The following is a 5,623-nucleotide window of genomic DNA, read 5'->3' as shown; positions in this document are numbered from 1 at the left end:
TAATGTTTAATCTTCGAGGAACCCACAATAAAATATAAACATGACTTGAGGTTTGAATCTGAAACCACCTACCTATTGGACTTGTGTTTTGATACAGACTGCAGCCAGAGAACCTTTTAGTCATTTTTTATATGTCAGCTCTGGGCTCCAGGCAAAAATCTCACGTTGCATTACTCGACAAAAACAACAGATGAAGTCAGACATTAAAAATAAGAGGCGATTTATGAGCCGAAGCGCGAAGGGAACAAATTAGTTGAGTGTCTGGTGATCTGACAGCCTGACTCCAATCTATATAAGCATTGTTGTCCAGATGGGTTTGCAGAGAACTTTGGTTTGAAAGCGAACACACACACACACACACACACACACGCACACGCACACGCACACGCACACGCACACGCACATGCACACGCACATGCACACAGTGGTATAAAGTACTTAAGTAAAAATACTTTAAAGTACTACTTAAGTAGGTTGTTGAGGTATCTGTACTTTACTAGTTCTATTTCTGACAACTTTTACTTTTCCTTCACTACATTCCTAAATACAATTATATACTTTCTACGTCATATATTTTCCTTGACACCCAGAAGTACTTGTTACATTTTGAATGCATAGCAGAACAGGAACATTTTCCAATTCACACACATATCAAGAGAACATCCCTGGTCATCTCTACTGTCTCTGACCTGGTGAACTTAGTAAAAATAAATTCTTTGTTTGTAAATGATGTCTTAATGTTGGAGTGTGACCTTGGCTATCCGTAAAAATTTTAAAAATAATTCTGCCGTCTGGTTTGCTTAATATAAGGAATGTGAAATGATTTATACTTTTACTTTTGATACTTAAGCGTATTTGAGCAAATACAGTGGACCAACACCACCTAGGACCAACACCATCTAGGACCAACACCATCTAGGACCAACACCATGTCACCTAGGACCAACACCATCTAGGACCAACACCATCTAGGACCAACACCATCTAGGACCAACACCATCTAGGACCAACACCATGTCATCTAGGACCAACACCATCTAGGACCAACACCATCTAGGACCAACACCATCTAGGACCAACACCATCTAGGACCAACACCATCTAGGACCAACACCATGTCATCTAGGACCAACACCATGTCACCTAGGACCAACACCATCTAGGACCAACACCATGTCATCTAGGACCAACACCATCTAGGACCAACACCATCTAGGACCAACACCATCTAGGACCAACACCATCTAGGACCAACACCATCTAGGACCAACACCATCTAGGACCAACACCATCTAGGACCAACACCATCTAGGACCAACACCATCTAGGTCCAACACCACCTAGGACCAACACCATCTAGGACCAACACCATCTAGGACCAACACCATCTAGGACCAACACCATGTTATCTATGACCAACACCATCTAGGACCAACACCATCTAGGACCAACACCATCTAGGACCAACACCATCTAGGACCAACGCCATCTAGGACCAACACCATCTAGGGACAAACACCATGTCATCTACAGTGGTTGCTACAGTGGTTGCTCAACTAAAGGTTTTGGGATTATGCTGCGGGACTTATAGGTAATTTGTGGTTTAGTACGGTACCCTGCATCACTGCTTCATTGCTCCAGACCACCACAAGGGGGAGTTAGAGCACTGATTAGGCTTTTGCGTCCCAAGGCGCTACTGTGTCTCTAACTGACAATAAATGGGCAACATTAAACCAAATAGAAACTGATAATTGTGCACGACGTCAAAATTAAATTTCAATGAACTGAATGATGAGGATCTAGAAGGTGATTGAATTTAGAACAATAGTGTAAGAATTGTTATTCCTCTGTCCGGACCAACACCATGGTCCAACTTGAAATAACTAAATTAAATAATAGCTTTGCTTAACCTTAGCCATAGCTCAAAATGACAGTAACAGGGGTAGAACTCCAACCGTTACTCTGTGCCAAGTCTGCCATTTTAACCCACTAGAGAGGAGGCAAGAGTGGGGTCTTCTGTTGGGTGTAAGCTTGTATAAAACAACCTAGTTTCCTAGTTGACTGAATACACTTACTTGTTTTTGTTGCTACTCGTCAGTATTACTTACTAAAACTGTTGTTACACTAAGGTTATATATTCTAGGAGACATGTAAATGTTTAATTATCTTCCATGATATCCTTAAGATGTATGTGTTGACTGAATATAAGCAAGTGATTTCTACTAAATAATCAAGTTGATGGCGCAGTCATATAGCCTCAGCACCGACATAAAGTTGAGTGACTCACTCATATAGCCTCAGCACCTACATAAAGTTGAGTGACTCACTCATATAGCCTCAGCACCTACATAAAGCTGAGTGACTCACTCATATAGCCTCAGCACCTACATAAAGTTGAGTGACTCACTCATATAGCCTCAGCACCTACATAAAGCTGAGTGACTCACTCATATAGCCTCAGCACCTACATAAAGCTGAGTGACTCACTCATATAGCCTCAGCACCTACATAAAGCTGAGTCACTCACTCATATAGCCTCATCACCTACATAAAGCTGAGTGACTCAGTCATTAATGGCTTTGGATCAAAATAAATTATTATCATTACTGACTCAAGTGTAGCAGACTGTGAATTCTGCAAACAACGTTTCTAGGATGGGCTATTAGCAGCACAATATATATTGGCCTTACTGGTTGTGACTCCCGAGTGGCGCAGTGGTCTAAGGCACTGCATCTCAGTGCAAGAGGCAGCACTATAGTCCTGGGTTCAAGTCCAAGCTATCTGGCTGTGATTGGGAGCCACACAATTGGCCCAGTGTCGTCTGAGTTTTGCCGCGGTAGCTTGTCAGGGTAAATAAGAATTTGTTCTAAACTGACTTGCCTAGTTAAGTAAAGGTTAAATATATCTATTCTTTTGCAATATTATAATATGTTTTGTTTGGTAAATTGTTTTGTAAACATGAAAATTATTTTGTAAACATGTTATACTAAGGTTTTTATTCTAAAAGAAAATATTAGCTAAATCAATGAGGTGTTTTATTATCTTTTAAATAAAGCGATTATTATTATTAATTAATTTAGAATTATATAATTATGTCAGATTTGCCCTAACGAAAATTTACCCTTAGATATTAATTTAGAATCCTGGCAGAGAGTCACATCATTGAAAAAAATATTTGTAGATATACTGTAGGTCTACCGTAGGCGACATGAGTCTCACTAGTGTTGAGTAATGTCCTGTTAATAGTGGTGTAGGTCTTATTTATTTTGAAAGCATATTGAAGTTAAAAGCAACAGGATTTGAAGCAATAGCCTACCCGCTGTGGTCAACTATTTCAGCACCGTTTCAACAGGATTTGAAGCAATGGCCTACCCGCTGTGGTCAACTATTTCAGCACCGTTTCAACAGGATTTGAAGCAATAGCCTACCCGCTGTGGTCAACTATTTCAGCACCGTTTCAACAGGATTTGAAGCAATAGCCTACCCGCTGTGGTCAACTATTTCAGCACCGTTTCAACAGGATTTGAAGCAATGGCCTACCCGCTGTGGTCAACTATTTCAGCACCGTTTCAACAGGATTTGAAGCAATGGCCTACCCGCTGTGGTCAACTATTTCAGCACCGTTTCAACAGGATTTGAAGCAATAGCCTACCTGCTGTGGTCAACTATTTCAGCACCGTTTCAACAGGATTTGAAGCGATAGCCTACCCACTGTGGTCAACTATTTCAGTACCGTTTCAACAGGATTTGAAGCACTAGCCTACCCGCTGTGGTCAACTATTTCAGCACCGTTTCAACAGGATTTGAAGCAATGGCCTACCCGCTGTGGTCAACTATTTCAGCACCGTTTCAACAGGATTTGAAGCGATAGCCTACCTGCTGTGGTCAACTATTTCAGCACTGTTTCAACAGGATTTGAAGCACTAGCTTACCCGCTGTGGTCAACTATTTCAGCACCGTTTCAACAGGATTTGAAGCAATAACCTACCTGCTGTGGTCAACTATTTCAGCACCGTTTCAACAGGATTTGAAGCGATAGCCTACCCGCTGTGGTCAACTATTTCAGCACCGTTTCAACAGGATTTGAAGCAATAGCCTACCCGCTGTGGTCAACTATTTCAGCACCGTTTCAACAGGATTTGAAGCAATGGCCTACCCGCTGTGGTCAACTATTTCAGCACCGTTTCAACAGGATTTGAAGCAATGGCCTACCCGCTGTGGTCAACTATTTCAGCACCGTTTCAACAGGATTTGAAGCAATAGCCTACCTGCTGTGGTCAACTATTTCAGCACCGTTTCAACAGGATTTGAAGCGATAGCCTACCCGCTGTGGTCAACTATTTCAGTACCGTTTCAACAGGATTTGAAGCACTAGCCTACCCGCTGTGGTCAACTATTTCAGCACCGTTTCAACAGGATTTGAAGCAATAGCCTACCCGCTGTGGTCAACTATTTCAGCACCGTTTCAACAGGATTTGAAGCAATGGCCTACCTGCTGTGGTCAACTATTTCAGCACCGTTTCAACAGGATTTGAAGCGATAGCCTACGCACTGTGGTCAACTATTTCAGCACCGTTTCAACAGGATTTGAAGCAATAGCCTACCCGCTGTGGTCAACTATTTCAGCACCGTTTTCACGCTGATCTGAGACAAGCACGGAGACTGGTCTTGACAAATTAATGAGATTTTTATTTTCACTGAATCTCCATTTGGGTATTGGTTAGACTACAATTAGGGTGTGGACATGTTATGCTCTTAGTACTGTAGCCTACTCCTGACCGTCACATTGTACAGTGCCATATTTTCCCTGAGGGTTTAGTTTTTTCGTTTTTCTTGGAATAGAAACACCATAATATTAATCAAATTAATTAAGCTACATTTCTTAATCCAGTACAGCCAATATTGAAGCCTATCAAATGCTTCTCTGGTGGACAAACTAGCACTAACTAGCATTAATGTCAATGATGGCTGACAATTAAATAATGTGCCATAGAATTCTGCTGCAGCCCGCAAGCTGTGTTGCAGTATGATGCAACTTTTACAGGAAGAACCACTGCATACTTTTAATACTTGCGTATATTTAAGACCAAATACTAGACTTTTACTCAAGCAGTATTTTACTGGGTGACATTCACTCTCATTTTCTATTAAGGCATCTTTACTTTTACTCAAGTATGACAATTGAGGACTTTTTCCACCACTGCACGCACACGTAGATACACACAAACGCACACACACACACACACAGTCACACACACGCGCACACTCACACAGACACACATAGACACACACTTGAAATGGGGCCCCGTGTGGCTCAGTTGGTAGAGCATGGCGCTTGCAACGCCAGGGTTGTGGGTTCGATTCCCACGGGGGGCCAGTACAAAAAAAAAGAAAAACAAAAAAAAGTATGAATGTATGTACTTGTAAGTCGCTCTGGATAAGAGCGTCTGCTAAATGACTTAAATGTAAATGTTGAAATGGTCCGTATGGAATACCATGTTGATATTGAACACATCGAACAGTGTGGATAGGCAAACCCAATGCTGTACCTAAACAGTAATCCAAAGTGCCAAGTCTAGGTCCAAGAGGCTTCTAAACAGCTTCTACCCCCAAGCCATAAGAC

General features: G+C 41.7%; 1 non-coding gene across 1 annotated transcript; it reads left to right on the top strand.

Annotated features, from left to right (window-relative positions):
- Nucleotides 1-5,301: 5,301 nt before the first annotated feature.
- Nucleotides 5,302-5,377, top strand: trnaa-ugc (transfer RNA alanine (anticodon UGC)). The gene has a single exon. It is a non-coding gene; the product is annotated as a tRNA-Ala (tRNA).
- Nucleotides 5,378-5,623: the final 246 nt, after the last annotated feature.

Source organism: Salvelinus fontinalis, chromosome 26, assembly GCF_029448725.1.
Source record: "Salvelinus fontinalis isolate EN_2023a chromosome 26, ASM2944872v1, whole genome shotgun sequence".
NCBI classification, from domain to species: domain Eukaryota; kingdom Metazoa; phylum Chordata; class Actinopteri; order Salmoniformes; family Salmonidae; genus Salvelinus; species Salvelinus fontinalis.
Note: the sequence above shows the minus strand (reverse complement) of the source record. Positions and strands in the feature narration are given on the sequence as shown.